Source organism: Stegostoma tigrinum, chromosome 25 (genome assembly GCF_030684315.1).
Source record: "Stegostoma tigrinum isolate sSteTig4 chromosome 25, sSteTig4.hap1, whole genome shotgun sequence".
Lineage (NCBI taxonomy): Eukaryota > Metazoa > Chordata > Chondrichthyes > Orectolobiformes > Stegostomatidae > Stegostoma > Stegostoma tigrinum.
In genome coordinates, this window is record NC_081378.1 from 50972398 (window position 1) to 50994129 (window position 21732).

The following is a 21732-nucleotide window of genomic DNA, read 5'->3' on the forward strand; positions in this document are numbered from 1 at the left end:
AGTGATTAAAATCAAGGATGCTCAAGTGGCCAGAATTAGCATCCAGAGGTCTTTTGGTTTTTAGCTAGCTTTCTGTGTTTCGTGCACAAGTACCTTCAGTCCTTTTGGGTTGCAACTTTCTACATTTTTCTCCATTGAAATAATATTCTGTTCTTTTGTTCTCCCTTCCTGATGTTGGAGTAGACATCAAGATGTTATCTCAGAGTACACCGGGACCTTGACCAGATGGGCTAATGGGCTGAGGAATGGCAACTGGCAGTTTAATTTAGATAAATGTGAGGTGTTGTACTTCGATAAGGCAAATTAGGGCAGGAACTATACAGTTAATGGTGGCACTTGTGCTGGAAAAAAGACCTGGCATGCAGGTTCACTGTTCCTTGAAAGTGGAGTTGCAGGTGGACAGGGTGGTGAAGAAGACGTTTGGCATGCTTGCCTTCATTGGTCAGTGCACTGTGTATAGGAATTGAGATGTCTTGTTGCAGCTGTACAGGGCATTGGTGAGGCCACTTTTAGAATACTGCTTTCAATTCTGTCTCCCTGCTATAGGATAGATGTTGTTAAACTTGAAAGGATTTACCTTCACCACTGTAAGTCCTTGTTGGACCTCACCAATGCAGACGCATTCACACAAACTCAAACACACACATCTTCATGTACTCACACTTTTCCAACAGATAACACAGGTTATTGATTCAGGGATTGAATCATTTGTTTATTCCTTCAACAATGTAGTTCCATGTAATTATAGCACTAGCTCAAGGGAGCAGCAGCCCCTCTGAGTGCCAGTGGTTGGCACGTGTGTGCTGTATGACAGTTATTACACTCTGAGCAGTCGATGCCTGAGGATATTTTCCAAACTGTCAGAGGACATCCTTTCTCTTCTAACCCAATAGTAGCTCTTGAAAGGTTAAAGGACATCAGTCAGCAATAGTCAAGTTGTACTAAACCGCAAAATATCACAGGCAAAAAAAAAATCATTTGATGTAAAGCTAGAAGGGAAGTGCAGCTTTGAGGGGGAAACATTGCAGATAATGAGGAATACATGGGATTGCCTATCTGTCACAAATGTAATGGTGTCAGGGCAAAGCTTGGGCCAAGCCTGCTTTCTAAAGAAGTGGTAATATATCAGTTCTTCTCAGCAGCGACTGAAGTGTTTCCCAAGTAGACATCTAGAGGGAATAAAGGGGGAGGTGGTAAATTGGCAACATTAATCCTTTGCCTTTTACAATATTTTTAAACACAACCATCATCAAACAAAACATGTTATTAAAATGTATAAATTTTTTTTATCGACTGGCTTGGAGGGAAATCTTTATCTTTCTGTGAAAGGTAGTATCCTGCTTTGATTAATCTTTGAATTTCAATAACTTCATTTCATGAACTCCATCCTCCATTTTAGTTTCTTTTTCCTCTCAGTTACTGAATATGTTTGATCTTTTTGCTGATAGTCACAGCTGACCTTTATTATGCTATTAACACCAACTCTGAAGAAATGTTCTGAATTCAGTTTTTTACAACCATTACCACTCCATTTCCTTTATGTTCTTTGACACCTCTGAATTCTCATTCCTCTCCCTCCCTGACCTTCCCTGTTGTTTGACTTGCTCCTCCCCAGTTAACTGTCGCTGTGTTTTCTCTCCCGATGCTGCCAGACCTGCTGCATTTCTCCAGCAGTTTCTATTTTTATTTCAGATTTCCAGCATCGGCAACATTTTGCTTTTATTTAATTACTAGGGTTATTAGAGTTTAATCTTTGGACACCTGTCCAAGCTGTAACATGTTGAACCCTTTGGGTGATGGATAGTCTCCAGTATTGTACCCAACCAAAAGGAATTTGAATATACATAATATATAGTAATAATCACATCCTTCTTATAGTCACAGGGTAGTTACCAACAATGAACGCAAGAGGGGAAGATAATGAGAGAGTGAAATAGTTACACAGAAAGAGAGTGGCAAAATAAGAGGTAGAAAGAAAGAAACACATGACAAAGAAAAACAGACACAGTGACAGAAAGAGAAAGATATTGTCACTCGTTAGCATCTGCTGGATGGAGAGGGTGAGAAAGTGATAGGCAGATAGACCATTCCTTTTCTCAAACATAAAAAAGTATTGATTTCTTGAAAGATAAAAGAAAAGTTCAGGGCTAATCCATCTCTGTTCACACAGCATTGGGTGGAATTAAAGATTGGGCTGGATGCAGGGTCAAAAGTAAGGTGAGTGATGGCAGGACAAGTAAGAACAAGAAGGGCTTAGGAACTGAGTTGACTTAGAGCAGAAAAAGTATGTTTCAAAAACAAACATTTTTATCTGGCCTCATCTACATGGGGTATATCAGGAAAACGGACCCCAAGCAAAGGAGCAAACTATAGGTGAGAGAGAGAGAGACAAAATTTGGTCAAAAATTTAGTTCAAAGGATGGTTATGAAGGATAAGTCACAGGTGGAGATGCAGACAAGTTCAGGGAGGGAGTTGCAGAGAATGGCGCAGGGGCCTATGGAGGGATGAAAAGGTGTATGGCACGAGTGGGGAAACGGTGCTGTTTAATACAGCCAGATAGCAGAGACAAAGGACTGAAGAGTATGAGAAGGATTGAGACCATATTATGTGGGAAATGGTGGGGCCACAAAGGGACTGAACCAATGAGGATAATTTAAAATGGTGGTGTTAGAAATCTGGAAACAATGCAGATCAGCAAGGATGTTGGATGAATGGGAACTTAGTATGAGCTTAGATCTGGTCAGTAGAGTTTTAGATGAATTAAAGCTTATGGAGCATGGAATATGGGAGGTTGGCTGGACAGCAAGGGAGGAAAAAGGAGTGAGGGAAGGTTTTGGATTAGGGATTTGATCATAACAAATTGGAGGTGAATCATTGATGATTGAAGAGGGACTGCAGGGAAAACAAGAAACATATTACCCTGAAAATTTCACACAGAATGCAGCCTATAGGCTTTAATCTCTCCATATTCCAACATAATGTCCCATGTCAGACAAAAGGACGGAGGAGAAAGAAGTATCAAATCTAGAGAAACCAGCAGGAGAGAAACAGACAGTAGTGGCGGGACAGACAGAGTGAGAAACGGTTACACCAGTATATACAGGTTAGACATGATCATTTCATTCATACATTGTGTAGAGAATAGGTAAGCAATACCTGTAATATCAATGGGGTACTTTCTGATGTTCATTCTGGAAAATATGGAGGTTAACATGCAGAGTACATCTCTCTGTATCTCTTTAAGTTGCTCCTTAAACTCAAACACTTTGGGCACCTCTTTAACACCTCCTGTGATTTGGTATGCAGTATTCACAGAATCTCTACAGTATGGAAGCAAGCCCATTGAGTCCACACCAATCCCTCTGAATAGCATCTCACCAAGATCCATTCCCCCTATCCTATCCCTGTAACCCCACATTTCTCAAGGCTAATTCACCTAGCCTGCACATCTTTGTGGCTGTGAGAAGAAACCAAAGCACCCAGTGGAAACCCACGCAGAGACATGTGAAAACTCCACACAGGCAGTTGCCCGAGGTTAGAATCAAACCTGGGTCCTTGGTGCAGTGAGGCAACAGTGCTAACCACTGAGTCACTGTGCCACATTGTTTGGTAATGTTCCTAAAGAGACAGACTCTTTAAGACTGTTGAGGTGCTACATAAATGCAAAGTGTTGTGATAAAGCTGCAAAATTCTACAGGTCGTGCTTATGCAGCATAGTTGAAATAACATTCCTCCAACATTTTGGTTTCTAATTTCCCCCAGGCCTGATTTACAAGTGTATTGTACCATTCGAGGCACTAGTTATGTGAGAAATGTGCTTGAGCAGCCTCTTAAGGCAAAGATGGGCTTTAATCAGTCTGTAGTTTAAAGCTCTTAATCTTCTAGAGTCTGTGGGATAAGCCCATGAGTAGTTACTGAGTCCCCTTCTTACACATTGCTGCAAAGTTGAATGGGAAAGTGTTCACCTGCTGACAGGCACTGACGATTGATGTGGAAAGCTTGCCAGGAACCACTGAGGCTAGGCTTCAGAATTGAGAACAAAATGACAAAAGGGGCTCATTTCTTTCACACAATGTGGTTTTTGTTGATTGGTTTTGTCACAATTTGAATGGTGTGAAATCTTTGACTTTATTCATCAGCACATTGCTCTCAGGTCAATTAAAACAATCCATCAGTAGTCATTAATTTAGAGCCTAAGGAACAGCTCAAGGTTTAGTTTTTTTTAATTGCGTGGTTTGACGATTCCATCTTGTAGGTTATTTGCATAAAGGCTGCTATTTCTGGCCTAAAGGTCTGCTTATATTCCTTTCTCGACAAGGGTACAAAGTTCGGTGGGCTGAGCTATCAAAGGTAAAATGATTAGTGTAGATGAACGAAGTGGGGAACCACAATAAAAAATTATGAAGCCCATGGCTGCAGTGAGTGAGAATACATGGTGGACATTTTCCAATCAACCTGTTCAGAGATGTTATTACAAATCTCTGAGCAGCTGGGACTTGAGCCTGAGCCTCATGGCTTGCAGGTACAGAAAGAGTTGGCTAAAGTGGACTAAAAAAGTAAGTTAAACGCTAAGATATTAGACAGATAGCAAGATGTATCCAGTTTTTAAAAAAGATGTTCAATCCTGCAAAGATTAGTGATAGCTCAGAAGGTTGGGAACAATTTAGTAATCAGCAAAGAATGACTGAAAAAAAGGAAGAAATTGGTATGGGCAAGTTAACCAGAAATATGAAAACAGGCAATGAAGCTTCCATAAAAGGAAAAAGAGAGCTAAAATAAGTGCTCATCCCTTACAGAACGAGATTGAGAAATTAATTCTGGGAGAAAAGGAATCTTTGAACAAGTATTTTGTATTTGTCCTCAAAGTGGGAAATGCATCCCAAGAGTCATAGGAAATCAAGGTCAGAAGTCACATGACACCAGGTTGTGGTCCAACAGGTTTATTTGAAATCACAAGCCTTCATCAGTTGAAGTGAAGAAGAAGCATGCAGGCACAGAATTTATAATCAGAGAGATCAAAAGAACATACAAATGGTGTGAGCGGAGTGTCGACAGGCCAAATAATAGCTCTCTGCAGGTGATCAAGAATGTCAGACGGTGTGAGTAAAGTGTTAACAGCTGAATAACAAGTGAAGGGATGACCTATAATCCAATTAAATGAGGCAGACAGATAATTATAAAAAATTAAAAATAAGGTAGTGCTGGAGACAACGAAATGCCTGGAATAACATGAGAGATATAAAAGCCACGTGCCAAGAGTCTGACCAAAATAAACTGTAACTAATGGATTGCCACAGGGACCACAGTTATGATTCAGGAGCAGCAGTAGGTCATTCAGCCCCTCAACCCTGCTCAGTCATTTGATACTAACATGGCTAATGTGACTGTGATCCTAACTTCACCGATTTGCCATTATTTAATTGAATGGAGGAGTTAGCTCAAAGGGCTTATCCTGCTCCGTATTCATATGGTCATACACTATCTGAACTGTCAACTCACTGCGCAGACTGTCGATTCACAATCAGCCCTGCTGACTTGCTATAAAATAAAATGCCAGTGACCCCTTTAATAAGGAAACCCATGATAGAACACAAATAAAATTCCTCCCACCTTCCCTACTTGTCTGGGAAGTTTGGATGATAGTTAGTTTGCTTTGGTAAAGAGTAACTGGCAGACATGTTGTTCAGTGAATCAAATCCCAAAATTTGAAAATGATCCTGCCAATGAAACAGGGACTGACATCAGACAATTCTGCCTTATACCTCTGTAAAACTAAGGGTTTCACATACTTTCTGAACACTCTTATCAATCTGTTCTGCCACCTTTAAAAATATGTGTGTACCCTTAAGTCTCTCTGTTTCTGCATCGACCTTTAAACTGTAACATTTAGTTTATATTGCTCTTCCATATTCTTATCACATTACTTGGTAGTAAACATCATCTGCCGTGTGTCTGCCCATAATGTAAGTGTTTGGTATTGCAGCTTATGTTGTGTACATGGAGCTTGAATACTGGTCCTGTCTTTGCCAAATACATTTCGCTGGTTTAATTTATGCTCATTCTCCATTGAGTGAGAAGCTCAAGTTTTAACACCTGTCAACAGACTTGTATGAATTGATCCCAAAGCTCCTTGCAATTTGAAACACTTTTGGGATACTATGGCAGTGAAATATGACTAAAGACAAAAATCCTGTCATATTGTGATAAAAACCCAATAGTTGATAAGGTAATGTATTGGCATGGATAGAGGATTGGTGGACCAGTAGAAAGCAAAATGGGTGTTTTTCTGGTTGGCGGTCAGTGGCTAGTGGTGTGCCTCAGGGATCAGTGTTGGGACCGCAATTGTTTGACCGCAATTTACATAGATAATTTGGAGTTGGGGACTAAGTGTGGTGTGTCAAAATTTGCAGATGATACTAAGGTGAGCGGTAGAGCAAAGTGTGCAGAAGACACGAAAGTCTGCAGAGGGATACAGATAGTCTAAGTGAGTGGGCAAAGGTCTAGCAGATGGAGTACAATGTTGATAAGTGTGAGGTCATCCATTTTGGTAGGTATAACAGCAAAATTGACTATGCTTTAAATGGTAAAAAATTGCACAATACTGCTGTGCAGAGGGACTTGGGTGTCCTTGTGCATGAATCGCTAAAAGTAGGATTGCAGGTGCAGCAGGTACTTAAAAAGGCAAATGGAATTTTGTCTGCCATTGCTCGAGGGATGGAGTTTAAAAACAGGGACGCTATGCTGCAGCTGGATAGGGTCCTGGTGAGGCCACACCTGTAGTACTGTGTGCAGTTTTGGTCTCCTTACTTGAGAAGAGATATACTAGCACTGGAGGGGGTACAGAGGAGATGCACTCAGTTGATTCCAGAGTTGAGAGGGTTGGATTATAAAGAGAGACTGAGTAGACTGAGATTATACTCATTGGCATTCAGAAGAATGAGGGGAGATCTTATAGAAACATATAAGATTATAAAGGGAATAGAAAAGGTGGAGGCAGGGAGGTTGTTTCTGCTAACAGGTAAAACTAGGACGAGAGGGCATTGCCTCAAAATAAAGGGAAGCAGATGTAGGACTGAGGTCAGGAGGAACTTCTTCATCCAAAGGGTTGTGAATCTGTGGAATTCCCTGCCCAGTGAAGTGGTTGAAGCTACCTCACCGAATGTTTTTAAGTCAAGGCTAAATATATTTTTGACCAGTAAAGGAATGAAGGGTTATGGTGAGTGGGCGGGTAAGTGGAGCTGAGTCTCAAAGATCAGCCATGATCTTATTAAATGGCGGGGCAGGCTTGAGGACCAGATGACCTACTCTTGCTCCTAGTTCTTACGTTTACTAATACCTGAACTGCATACCCAGCTTGGTCAATATGTGACTCAGTTACCTGGGATGAACCATTTTTTATGATCGTGTAGATCAGGCAGTGATCACACCAGCAGTCTAGTTAGGCAGTCAGCAGTCCAGATAGTGAGTAAGCAGTCCAAATAATGAGTCAGCAGTCCAGATAGTGAGTAAGCAGTCTGATACTGAGTAGGCTGTCCAGTTGATGAGTAAGCAGTCAAGTAAAGAGTCAGCAGTCCAGATAGTGAGCAAACAATTCAGATAGTACATAGTACAGATAGTGAGTTAGCAGCCCACACAGTCAGTAACAATCCTCATAGTGAGTCAGCAGTCCAGATGATGAGTCAGCAGACCAGATAGTGAGTCAGCGGTCCAACAGTGAGTAAACAATCTGATAGTGAGTCAGCAGCCTGAAGATCAGTAAGCAGTCCGGATAGTGACTCAGCAGGCTAGATAGTGAGTCAGCAATCTGACACTGAATAAGTAGTTTGATACTGAGTAAGCGGTCCAGTTGATGAGTGAGCAGTCAAGAAGTGAATCAGCAGAGTGAATAGTGAATCAGCAGTCCAGATAGTGAGTAAGCAATCTAAATAGGAAGTAGTCCAGATAGTGACTAAGCAATCCCAATAGTGAGTAAGCAGTCCTCAAAGTGAGTCAGCAGTCCAGTAAGTAAGCAGCCTGATACTAAGTAAGCAGACTTATTGGTGAATAAGCAGTCAAGTAGTGAGTCACTAGTCTAGATAGTGAGTCAGCAGTCCAGGCAGTGAGTCAGCAGTCCAGATAATGAGTAAGCAGCCCAGATACTGAGTCAGCGGTCCATATAGAGAGGCAGCGATCTGGATAGTGAGACAGCAATCCAGATAGGGAATCAGCTGTTTGGATAATGACTCAGCTGTTTGGATAGTGGGTCAGCAGTTCGGATAGTGAGACATAAATCCAGATAGTGAGTCAGTAATCCTCATAGCAAGTCAGGCATCTAGATGGAGAGTAAGTAGTCCGGGTAGTGAGTAAGCAATCCGGAGACTGAGTAAACAATTTAGATAGTGAGTAAACTGTCCAGGGAGTCGGTCAGCAGTCTGATAGTGAGTAATCTGCCCGGATAATGAGTCAGCAGTCTGGATAATGAATAATCTATCTGGATAGTGAATAATCTGCCTGGAGAGTGAGTCAGCAGTCTGGATAGTGATTCTGCAGTCCAGATAGCAAGTCAGCAGATTGGATAATAAATTGATTGCATGGATAGTGAGTCAGCAGACTGGATAGTGAGTTAGCAAACTGGGTAGTGAGTTAGCAGCCTGGATAGCGAGGCAGCAGTATGAGTCATGAGCCTGTGGTCCTGATAGTGGGCTAGGAGACTGAATAATGAGCTGGCTGTCTGTATAGTGAGTCAGCAATCTAGATAGCGAGTCTGTGGTCTGAATAATGAGTCAGAAATCTGAAAATTGAGTCAGCAGTCTGGATGGAGGGTCAGCAGTTTGAATAGAGGGTCAGCAATCTGGATAAAGGGTCAGGAGTCTAAATAGCAAGTCAATGGTCCGCAGAGTGAGTCAGCAGTCCAATAATGAGTCAGCAGTCTATATAGTGAGTTGGTAATCCAGATAGCAAGTCCGCAGTCTGGATAGCATTCAGGAGACTGGATAGTGAATTGACAATCTAGACTGAGTCAGCAGTCTGGGTAGTAAGCCAGCAGTCCAAGCAATAAATTGGCAGTCAGGATACTGAGTCCACTCTCTGTACAGTGAATCAGCAATCTGGATAGCAAGTCAGTAGTCTGTATTGTGAGGTGTGCCCGGCTCTCTGATGAAGGGTCTAGGCCCGAAACGTCAGCTTTTGTGCTCCTGAGATGCTGCTTGTCCTGCTGTGTTCATCCAGCTCTACACTTTGTAGTCTATATTGTGAGTTGGAAGTCAATATAGTGAGTCAGCAGTCTGTATAATGAGTCAGCAATCTGGATAGTGACACACTAGCGCAGATAGTCTGTCAGCCGTTCTGATAGTGAATAAGCTGTCTGGTTTACATCTCTTAGATTTTATGTCCTTTCACATCACAGGAAAATCATATCCAATAAACTATTAAACATCATTGAATTCAACCCTATGTGACCTTAAGCTATGCTCAACTGTATATCCAGACCATGATAAAGTCCACCTACTTCCATCTGCTTAACATCACCCATTTCTGCTTCTGCCTCAATGTATTTGCCAATGTATTTCATCCATGCCTTTATTATTTCCAAACTCATCAACACCAAGGGACCCTCAATAAGGTTCAGCTTATCAAAACTCTGCTGTCTCATCATTCCTGCTCTTGCTGAGTTAAATTGTTATATTGCTCTAATCCTGAGCCCTTAAATTTAAGATCCTCATCTTCATGTTTAAATTGCTCCATGGCTTCTGTAAAGCTCTTAAACCCTACAACCCCTCTATCTCTGGTCTCTTGTACATTTGAACCTCCAGTGAACAGGAGGTTGAGTAGTGAGGTCATGATTAAGGCTTCAAGGTTGCAGGAGTGTACTGGCAGGCAGGAAGGTGGTTTGAAGTGTGTCTACTTCAACGCCAGGACCATCTGGAATAAGGTGGGTGAACTTGCAGCATGGGTTGGTATCTGGGACTTCGATGTTGTGGCCATTTTGGAGACATGGATAGAACAGTGTCAGGAATAGTTGTTGCAGGTTCCAGGGTTCAGATGTTTTAGTAAGATCAGGGAAGGTGGTAAAAGAGGGGGAGGTGGGGCATTGTTAGTCAAGGACAGTATTACGGTGGCAGAAAGGACATTTGATGAGGACTTATCTACTGAGATGGTTTGGGCTGAGGTTAGAAACAGGAAAGGAGCGGTCACCCTGTTGGGAGCTGTCTACAGGCCTCTGAAAAGTTCCAGAGATGTAGAGGAAAGGATTGCAAAGATGATTCTGGACAGGAGCGAAAGAAACAGGGTAGTTTTTATGGGGGTCTTTAACTTTCAAAATATTGACTCGAAACGCTACAGTTCGAGTACTTTAGATGGGTCGGTTTTTGTCCAATGTGTGCAGGAGGGTTTCCTAACACAGTATGTAGATATGCCAACAAGAGGTGAGGCCACATTCAATTCGGTACTGGGTAATGAACCAGGCCAGGTGTTAGATTTGGATGTAGGTCAGTACTTTGGTAATAGTTACCACAGTTCACTTATGTTTACTTTAGCAATGGAAAGGGATAGGTATATACCACAGGGCAAGAGTTATAGCTGTGGGAAAGGCAATTATGAGGCGATTAGGCAAGATTTAGGATGCATAGGATGGGGAAGGAAACTGCAGGGGCTGGGCACAATTGAAATATGGAACTTGTTCAAGGAACAGCTACTGCGTGTCCTTGATAAGTATGCACCTGTAAGGCAGGGAGGAAGTGGTTGAACGAGAGAACTGTGGTTAACGATAGAAGTTGATTCTCTTGTCAAGAAGAAGAAGGAGGCTTATGTAAAGATGAGGCTTGAAGCCTCAGTTAGGGTGCTTGAGAGTTACAAGTCAGCCAGGAAGGACCTAAAGAGAGAGCTAAGAAGGGCCAAGAGGGGACATGAGAAGTCTTTGGCAGGTAGGATCAAGGAAAACCCTAAAGCTTTCTATAGGTATGTCAGGAACAAAAGAATTACTAGAGTAAGATTAGGGCCAGTCAAAGACAGTAGCGGGAAATTGTGCGTGGAGTCCGAAGAGTTAGGAGAGGCGCTAAATGGATATTTTTCATCAGTATTCACGCAGGAAAAAGACAATGTTGTCGAGGAGAATGCTGAGATACAGGCTATTAGATTAGATGGGATTGAGGTTCATAAGGAGGAGGTGTTAGCAATTCTGGAAAATGTGAAAATAGATAAGGCCCCAGGGCTGGATGGGATTTATCCTAGGATTCTCTGGGAAGCTAGGCAGGAGATTGCAGAGCCTTTGGCTTGGATCTTTATGTCGTCATTGTCTACAGGAATAGTGCCAGAAGACTGGAGGATAGCAAATGTTGTCCCCTTGTTCAAGAAGGGGAGTAGAGACAACCCTGGTAATTATAGACCAGTGAGCCTTACTTCAGTTATGGGTAAAGTATTGGAGAGGATTATAACAGAAAGGATTTATAATCATCTAGAAAGGAATAATTTGATTAGGGATCGTCAACATGGTTTTGTGAAGGGTAGGTTGTGCCTCAACAACCTTATTGAGTCCTTTCAGAAGGTGGCCAAACAGGTGGGTGAGGGTAAAGCGGCTGATATGGTGTATATGGATTTCAGTAAAGCATTTGATAAGGTTCCCCATGAAAGGCTATTGCAAAAAATACAAAGGCATGGGATTGAAGGTGATTTAGCAGTTTAGATCAGAAACTGGCTAGCTGTAAGAAGGCAGAGGGTGGTGGTTGATGGGAAATGTTTATCCTGGAGTTTAATTGCTAGTGGTGTACTGCAAGGATCTGTTTTGGGGCCACTGCTGCTTGTCATTTTTATAAATGACCTGGATGAGGGCGTAGAAGGATGGCTTAGTAAATTTGCGGATGACACTAAAGTCGGTGGAGTTGTGGATAGTGCGGAAGAATGTTGCAGGTTACAGAGGGACATAGATAAGCTGCAGAGCTGGGCTTAGAGGTGGCAAATGGAGTACTGGGCTAATGGTAATGGTAATACTAATGGATGAGCAGAGAGATCTTGGTGTCCATGTGATCCTTGAAAGTTGCCACCCAGGTTGATAGGGTTGTTAAGAAAGCATACGGTGTGTTAGGTTTTATTGTTAGACGGATTCAGGTTCGGAGCCATGAGGTCATGTTGCAACTGTACAAAACTCTGGTGCGGCCGTACTTGGAGTATTGCGTACAGTTCTGGTCACCGCATTATAGGAAGGATGTGGAAGCATTGGAAAGGGTGCAGAAGAGATTTACCAGGATGTTGCCTGGTATGGAGGGAAGGTCTTATGAGGAAAGGCTGAGGGACTTGAGGCTGTTTTTGTTAGAGAGAAGTTTAAGAGGCGATTTAATACAGACATACAAAATGATCAGAGGATTAGATAGGGTGGACAGTGAGAGCCTTATTCCTCAGATGGTAATGGCTCGTACGAGGGGACATAGCTTTAAATTGAGGGGTGATAGTTATAGGACGGATGTCAGAGGTGGGTTCTTTACTCAGAGAATAGTAAGGGCGTGGAATTCCCTGCCTGCAACAACAGTAGACTTGCCAACTTTAAGGGCATTTAAATGGTCATTGGATAAACATATGGATGATAATGGAATAGTGCAGGTTAGATGGGTTTCAGATTGGTTTCACAGGTCAGCGCAACATTGAGGGCCAAAGGGCCTGTACTGCGCTGTAATGTTCTATGTCGTTCTCCCTTCATCCTGGCATTGTTGGTCATATCTTCAGCTGTTCAGGTCTGACACTTATGAATTCGCTCCCAACTTTACGACCTGCTTTAAAATTCATCTCTTTGTCATAATTTTTTGTTGCCCCTCCTTTTGCTCGCCTCCTTCATAGCACCTTAAAACATCTTTATAGGTTAAAGTAAATGCACAATATCATTTCAAATATTCCCTTGTGTGCACCCTTCAGCAATCCAGTGTGGCAGCTGAACGCAAAGCTGAGCATTGTAAATATGCAGTGGTTTACATAAATGTTTGCCCAAATATCTTTTAATTGCCCAGTATGTGCCATAAATTCTGAGATCTGTTGAATTCACAACATACTTTTGGTTGATCTTGATTTCAAGCTCTATGGGGACATATTTTCATACGGTCTGTATAAAACAAACAATAATTTCTCAACATTCTAATGTGCCATCCTGTGTATCATTAGTGTATCAATCATTGTGATCTTGGAGAAACACAGCAATTAGGAATACTTTCTCTCCAGTAGAAGTGTGAGAAAACCTGTGTGGCTTTTTAAATAACCTTTCATACAATGTCAGTGTGCTGCTAACGAACAGATTCAGAGGTAACAACAAGTAAGTGATGAGAGTTTTTATTTTAACCTTGGCTCAGCAGTTAGCACTTTCACTCCTGAGTCAGCAACTGCCACATTAGTGGTCCCATTCCATGGACTTAGGACACACAAGCTTGATTGGCACAACAGAAGGAGTACTGCTTTGCTGGACGGACGATTTTTTGGATGAGATGTTAAGCTGCACTCAATAAATTATAGAAATGCAAGCCTTTATTTATCATGTTACCCACTTTGTTTTGTAGGTAGCATGAAGTTGGAGGTTGACCCCACTGATCTGCAGATCTATGCAGGTCAGCCTTTGGATCCATTAGTACTAGTTACCAGGCAACAATTAGACCAGAGCTTTGAGCTCATTTTCCAGTCCTGTACATTCTCTGTGATATGTGACTAAAGTGAGCGTTCACACAATGTGTCTAATAGGTGTTTGCAAAACTGCCTACAGTTGGATTGGATAAGAAGATCACACAGTGAGGTCAGAGGGCAAACCTATCCAATTTCTGGACTCTCTCTTCAATTTGTATCATCTGGTTGTCTCCAAATTGAACAGCATTCACTGGAGTTGGCAAACCATCTGCAAGGTAGAATATCAGGAACTCCTGTCTGGATGATACAGTAAAGAATATGCAGAATAGTTCAGAAGATGGAGCAATTGGGCTGTGAGAAGCTATTGTATAAATTGGACATGTTCTTACTCTAGATGGCTGGCAGATGATAATGATTGCTGTTTCTGGGACTCTGGAGGTACTGGATACACTATGACAAGTTGTCTCAACTTGTCCTAACCAGTAGAAGAGAGGTAAATGCACTTTGAAAGGTAAATTCAAAACTAATCAGTGAGAACGCATAGAGGTGCTTCAGGAATTTTCATTCATAGATGTGCATGGGTTTGAAAGTGGTTGGAAGGTTTAAGACTGTGAAATTAACACTGCATTGAGATAACAGTTCCAACCACCAATTTCTACAATTCAGCCCAGCAACCTGAGTGCAGTTCATTCAAGAGTTTCCCTATTAATATATGACTATCATTCAACGGGAGTGCTATTGAATCTGATTTTCACTTGAACATGTATGCATGAGCAGCAGAGTGATGTTTGATCATAGAGTCTTATAATCACATAATCCCCAGTGTGGAACGGGCCCGATGGTGCAACAAATTCACACTGAACAGCATCCCACCCAGACTCATCCTCTACCCCCTATACCTTCCCTGTAACCCTGCATTTCTCATGGCTAACAGACCTAATCTACAGATCCATGGACACTATGGGCAATTTAGTATGGCCAATCCATCTAACATGCACATCTTTGGACTGTGGGAGGAAACCAGAGTACCCGGTAGAAACCCATGCAGTCAGTCACCCGAGGGTGGAATTGAACCTGGGTCCCTGGTGCTGTGGGGCAGCAGTGCTAACCACTGAGCCACCGTTTGCAAGGTGTCATATCCACCATACAGGGTGTACGGGCAGATAAGCAGCATTCTCAATACATTAAGACGCTTAATTCCGTGGACACTCGCGTGATCATGTCAGAAGATGTCTGAGACAGACAGACAGCTTGACCAGCAAGCCATATATTACTAAGATAGTAGGAACTGCCGATGCTGGAGAATCTGAGATAACACAGTGTGAGGCTGGATGCACACAGCAGGCCAAGCAGCATCAGTGGAGCGGGAAAGTTTGACGTTTCAGGTCCGGACCCTTCTTCAGAAATGGGGGAGGGGAAGGGGATACTGAACTAAACAGGGAGACAGGAGGAGGTGGATAGAAGATGGATAAAGGAGAAGATAGGGTGAGAGGAGACAGACAGGTCAAAAAGGCGAGGTTAGGGCCAGTGGAAGGTGAATGAGGGTGGGGAGTTAGGTGGGGATAGGTCAGTCCAGGGAGGATGGACAGATCAGGCGGGCAAGATGAAGTTAGTGGGTAGGGGATGGGGGTGGGGCTTGAGGTGGGACGAATGGTTAGGGAGGCAGGGACTAGCTGGGCTGGTTTTGGCATGTGGTCGCGGGAGGAGAGATTTTGAAGCTTGTGAAGTCCACATTGATACCCTTGGGCTGCAGGGTTCCCATGCAAAATATGAGATGCTGTTCCTGCATCTTTCGGGTGGTGTCATTGTGGCACTGCAGGAGGCCCAGGATGGAAATGTCGACCAAGGAGTGGGGTGGGGGGAATTGAAATGGTTTGTGATTGGGAGGTGTAGTTGTTTGTTGCGAATAGAGCATAGGTGTTCCACAAAGTATAGGGGCAGGTGTAGCACTTGCTTCGGTTGCAGGGAAAAGTGCCAGGGGTGGTGGGGGCTGGAGGGGAGTGTGGAGCAGACAAGAGAGTCACGGAGAGAGAGGCCACTCCAGAAAGCACATAAGGGTGGGGAGGGAAAAATGTCTTTGGTGGTGGGGTCGGATTGCAGATTGCAGAAATGTCAGAGGATGGAGCGTTGGATTTGGAGCTTGGTGAGATGGTACATAAGGATGAGGGGGATTCTGCTTTGGTTATTATTGCTGATAGGGAGTGTGAGGGATCAGCTGCGGGAAACGTGGGAGACATGGTTGAGGGCATTTTTGATCACTGTGGAGGGGAAGTTGCGGTTTTTGAAAAAAGAGGACTTCTGGGATGTTCGCGAGTGGAATGCCTCATCTCGGGAGCAGACGCGGCGGAGACGAAGGAATTGGGAATAGGGGATGGTATTTTTACAGAAAGGTGGGTGAAAGGAGGAATATTCTAGGTAGTTGTGGGAGTCGGTAGGCTTAAAATGGATATTGGTTTCCAGGTGGATGCCAGAGGTGGAGACAGAGAGGTCCAGGAAGGAGAGAGAGGTGTCAGAGATGGTCCAGGTAAATTTAAGGTTGGACTGGAAGTTGTTTGTGAAGTGGACGAACGGTTCGAGCTCCTCGTGGGAACACGAGGCAGCGCCGAAACAGTCATCAATGTAACGGAGGTAGAGATGGGGGATAGGGCCAGTGTAGGTACAGAAGAGGGATTGTTCCACGTACCCTACAAAGAGGCAGGCATAGCTTGGGCCCACGGCCACCGCCTTTGCCTGTAGGAAGTGGGAGGAACTAAAGGAGAAGTTGTTGAAGATGAGGGCGAGTTCGGATCAGCAGATGAGGGTGTCAGTGGAGGAGGACCAGTTGGGACTGCAGTACAGGAAGAAGCGGAGGGCTTTTAGGCCATCAGCATGGGGAATGCAGGTGTATAGGGACTGGATGTCCGGTGTGAAAATGAGATGTTGGGGACTGGGGAATTGGAAGTTCTGGAGCAGGTGGAGAGTGTGGGTGGTTATCTTGGACGTAGGTAGGGAGTTCCTGGACCGAGGGGGAGAAATGGAATCCAGATAGGTGGAGATGAGTTCGGTGGGGCAGGGCAGGCGGCTTTGTGGATTTTGGGAAGGAAATAGAAGCGGGCGGTGCAGGGTTGGGGAACAATGAGGTTAGAGGCTGTGGGTGGGAGGTCACCTGAGGTGATGAGGTTGTGGATGGTTTGGGAGATAATGGTTTAGTGCTTGGGGGTGGTGTCATGATCCAGGGGATGGTAGGAGGAGGTGTCGGAAAGTTGGCATCTGGCCTCAGTAATGTAAGATGTCAGTGCGCTATACTATTAGTACAAACCATTATCTCCCAAACCATCCACAACCTCATCACCTCAGGTGACCTCCCACCCACAGCCTCTAACCTCATGGTTCCCCAATCCCGCACTGCCCGCTTGGTCCAGGAACTGCCTACCTACGTCCGTGACACCACCCACGCTCTCCACCTGCTCCAGAACTTCCAATTCCCCAGTCCCCAACACCTCATTTTCACTCTGGACATCCAGTCCCTGTACACCTGCATTCCCCATGCCGATGGCCTAAAAGCCCTCTGCTTCCTCCTGACCCACAGACCCAATGGGTCCCCCTCCACTCTCACCCTCATCTGCTTATCTGAACTCGCCCTCACCTTCAACAACTTCTGCTTTAATTCCTCCCACTTCCTGCAGACAAAGGGGGTGGCCATGGGTACCCACATGGGCCCAAGCTATGCCTGCCTCTTTGTAGGGTACGTGGAACAATCCCTCTTCTGTACCTACACTGGCCCTATCCCCCATCTCTTCCTCCGTTACATTGATGACTGTTTCAGCGCTGCCTCATGTTCCCACAAGGAGCTCGAACAGTTCATCCACTTCACTAACAGCTTCCAGCCCAACCTTAAGTTTACCTGGACCATCTCTGATACCTCTCTCTCCTTCCTGGACACCTCTGTCTCCACCTCTGGCATCCATCTGGAAACCAATATCCATTTTAAGCCGACCGACTCCTACAACTACCTAGAATATTCCTCCTCTCACCCACCTTCCTCTGACATTTCTGCAATCTGCAATCCAAACCCACCAACAAAGACATTTTTCCCTCCCCACCCTTATGTGCTTTCTGGAGGGACCTCTCTCTCCGTGATTCCCTTGTCCGCTCCATACTCCCGTCCAGCCCTCACCACCCCTGGCACTTTTCCCTGCAACCGAAGCAAGTGCTACACCTGCCCCTATACCTCTCCCTCATCCTCATCCCAGGCCCGAGGAAGACTTTTCACATCAAACAGATGTTCAACTGCACACCTGTCAATGTGATATACTGTATCCGCTGTTCCTGTTGTGGCCATCTCTACATCGGCGAAACCGAACGGAGGCTTGGGGACCGCTTTGTGGAACACCTATGCTCTATTCGCAACAAACAACTACACCTCCCAATCACAAACCATTTCAATTCCCCCCACCCCACTCCTTGGTCGACATGTCCATCCTGGGCCTCCTGCAGTGCCACAATGACACCACCCGAAAGATGCAGGAACAGCATCTCATATTTTGCTTGGGAACCCTGCAGCCCAAGGGTATCAATGTGGACTTCACAAGCTTCAAAATCTCTCCTCCCGCGACCACATGCCAAAACCAGCCCAGCTAGTCCCTGCCTCCCTAACCATTCGTCCCACCTCAAACCCCACCCCCATCTCCTATCCACTAACGTCATCCCGTACCGCCCCTGACCTGTCCAGCCATATATTACTGTTGGCTTCGCCTGTGATGATGCAGTCAGAATCACTGAGTGCTCTGGTTTGTGTCTATGTCTGGCTTCCTTGAAATGCAGGGTGGCATTGACTATGCATGTATGGCAATCCAGACCCTCCAGTTCACCCAGGACTGTTGGTCAGCTACAAGGTCTCACATTCCATCAGTATGTTTAACAGCTAATAAATACATTTGTTAAATGTTCCAGGTGCTTTCATCCTGCAGCACGCCACCCTTCTTGATCTCTTCCCATCTGAACCAGGGACAATGGGTGGCTCCTAAGGGACACTTAAACACCCAGAATGGTACCCAGTAGTTTCACAACTAATGCCATTTTGCCACTAGATGTGAGTTTTTTTGGTCATTGGCATGTTGAGGATATGCCTCCAAGTGTCTGAACAGGTATTGAGGTACCACTTGGATGCCATCAGTGATCCAATATAGGGAAGCTATATTTTCAATTCCTCCACCAAAATGACTGACAGAGCACTTTTCAAAATGCATTCTCTACCATGTGGAAGGACAATGGCTGCAGATACAAGAGAACACCACCACTTGCAAGATCCCCTCCAAGCCAAACATCAACCTGACCTGGAAATATTATCACCGTTCCTTCACTGACACTGAGTCAAAATCCTGGAAATCTCTTCCTAACAGCACTCTGGCTATACCTACACTGCATTGATTGCAGCAGGTCAAGAAGGCTTCTTCTTCTCCAGGGCAATTAAGGATGGGCAACTAATGCTGGCCTAGCCAGCAACGCCTACATCTCATGAGTGATTAATGTAGAAAAACAGTGTTTCAGGATTCTTGGAACTGCAAATTAAAGCCAGGACAATAATCATTCATCCTCCTACAACAATTATATTATTATTATCTTGGCATTAGAAGGTCATGGGTTCAAATCCCATTCTAAGATTTGAGCATAAAATCAAGGCTAACACTCTGTTTATAATACTGAGGGAGAGCTGCACTGTCAGCTGTACTGTCTTTCAGATTAAATGTGAACTGTCCCTTCATCTCAGGTGAAGGTGAAAGGAAAGCCGACATTATTACTGGGCTTCATTTCCATAGAGTGAGTATTGAAAACCTGTGCAATCAAGTTAAGAAGGGCAAATTGGCTCTCCTCGTTCTAAACCCCTCAGTCAGTCGCTGCAAATGCTGTATTACTTTTTAGCACACAGATATATTGCATGTCAGTTAAAACACAGCTAAATAGATCAAAATAAAGGAGCCAATCACAAGATTTTGGCGTGAAAGAGTAGAATTTTATTACTTACTAATCCAAAAGAAATCGACATCAAACAAACACAGGATTAAAATTTGAAACAGAGTGTTTGGTTCAAAAAGAAGCTCAAGAATGTGCAGTTTGTGAAAGTCCTTAGAGCTCTCAGGGTTTTAGATTTTTAACCTGAGAACCTAATTGTTTGATGGATGTCTTTTATTCTCAGCAGTGGTGAAATCTGTAAATGCTCTTAAGTTCACAGTAAGTAGAAATTTATTTTCCAAGCTGTTTTCCAAGAGTTTAAGGGAAACAGGTAGGAAGAACGAGTCTTCCAGTTCTGTTGTTACAAATCCATTCTTCTTCTCTGCTTTTCCCAAAAGCTGGTTACCTGAAACATAGTTCATTGCACAGTCCCAAGTCTGGCATCATTGTTTTTTTCCCAAGGTGGATAACCTGCAAATGACTTTCAGCCCAATATGTGAAACCTCTAGAAAGCTACAATTCAAAAATAGGAGACAAGGATTTCTTTACAGCCACTGAGTTTTACAGCCATTGATAAAATGTTAATTTCAGCTCAAACTGTTTTTGCTTTTCATACTTTGGTTTCAAGAGCTTGGCTCAATCAGATCAGATGACTACTGTGACTATATCAAAAGAGTGTTCGCTACTTTTTAATTCATTACTGCTTTAGTTCATGGAAGGTCCCAGGTATTAAAATCAGACAATGGAAGTTAAAAATTAATAGTTTCACTTTTTATCACTATCATCTTTAAAATTAGAAAATTTCTAATTTTCTTAAGAAGGGTCTGGGTCCAAAATGTTAGCTTTCCTGCTCCTCTGTTGCTGCTTGGCCTGCTGTGTTCATCCAGCTCTACAGCTTGTTATCTCTGTGGCTTATCTTTCCCTTGATGATCCAGCACCAGTGGAAGGACACCAATTTAAACTACTCTGTCTTTCTAAGCAGGCTGTGTTCAGAAGTGCCCAGCAGAAATGCTGAGCTCTGTTATAATGTAAAAAACATAGAAGCATAGTGGCAAACTAACAGTGATTCCCATTGCTCAGAAGATTCAATTCATTGTAATTACTACCTGCCTGTGCTCCTCGGATCATAACACAAAGCATCTGCCTTTATCTGGCAATCAGAATTGGCGGTAACTCACACACATCACTAGGTTGCTTCTAAGTCCTGTGTTTGACTTATGTAGGAGACCCTATTATCTGACTAAGGAATCCAGACATGGGCTGTAGGATTCATACAGGGCATAAACATTCTAATTCTCTCTTTCTCAAAGGAATGTCTGTTTCTCAACAGCAAACAAGGACCATTAGCTGATATCTTTAGCTTAAACTTTAATCTGTTTTAGTTCCTTTCGCCACTTTTGTTGATCCAAATTTGTTGAAACAACAGGTGCCGTTGTGTATGAGTGAGATAAAGTCATGACACTCACTTGAAGCATTACCAGAATAAATTCAGTAACGTAATCTAGTTCACAGCCTTGTGTCTCCGGTTCAGTTGCCTCATACCATGTGCCACAGCTCTGGAATAATTGCCTTTCTGTGTCCCCTGGAATTACCAATTAAACTTGCTCAGTAAAAATCATATGAAATAAGAGGGGCAGGTTGAAATTGAATTTGAGAGCGGAAGGTTAATTTTAACACTATTCTCCTGACACAGATTAAATAAGGTAGTAGTTAATAACGGGCAACCTTTCCCTCAGCTGCCTGCAATTTTAAACTTCAAGATTTCTACAGGCCTGTGAGATGATCAGCCAAAGCAAGAATTTAGGAAATTTAGGGTTGGTTTAGACGGATCCCAATTGTATAAGAATGCAGGACATGAGTGGGAAAGTTTCTATAACTTCCCCACATGGTGACGGCAGATTGGCAAAGAAGATATTCCTTTTGCATTGTCTTCAGATTATCATCAAGGCCATGTAGACCCGAGTAACAGCATTCTCCGCGGGAGGCTTGTGAGACAATTCTGTGGACAGTGTCAGAAAGGTAATACAATTTTATTGATGGAACTCCTTAGCCCTCACATCCATAACAAGTAAAACTAAAACTTCACACTGTGTAACATGGATGCTTCCCCATGAGCAAAAATCATGCCTCAATAAGAAGCACTGAGGCACGTGACTGTATCTAATTGTATGACGGACAACAAAAGTGTTTGTGCTACACTGGCAGTAGATATCTGTCAGATGATAGCA

General features: G+C 43.6%; 1 long non-coding RNA gene across 1 annotated transcript in view; it reads right to left on the minus strand.

The window, feature by feature from the left end:
* Positions 1-699: 699 nt before the first annotated feature.
* The window catches only part of LOC125463355 (uncharacterized), a 32682-nt gene continuing 11649 nt past the window's right edge, over positions 700-21732 (minus strand). The window contains exon 2 of the long non-coding RNA XR_007249816.1: positions 700-1169. This is a non-coding gene — a long non-coding RNA (uncharacterized LOC125463355). The remainder of the gene's footprint in view (positions 1170-21732) is intronic.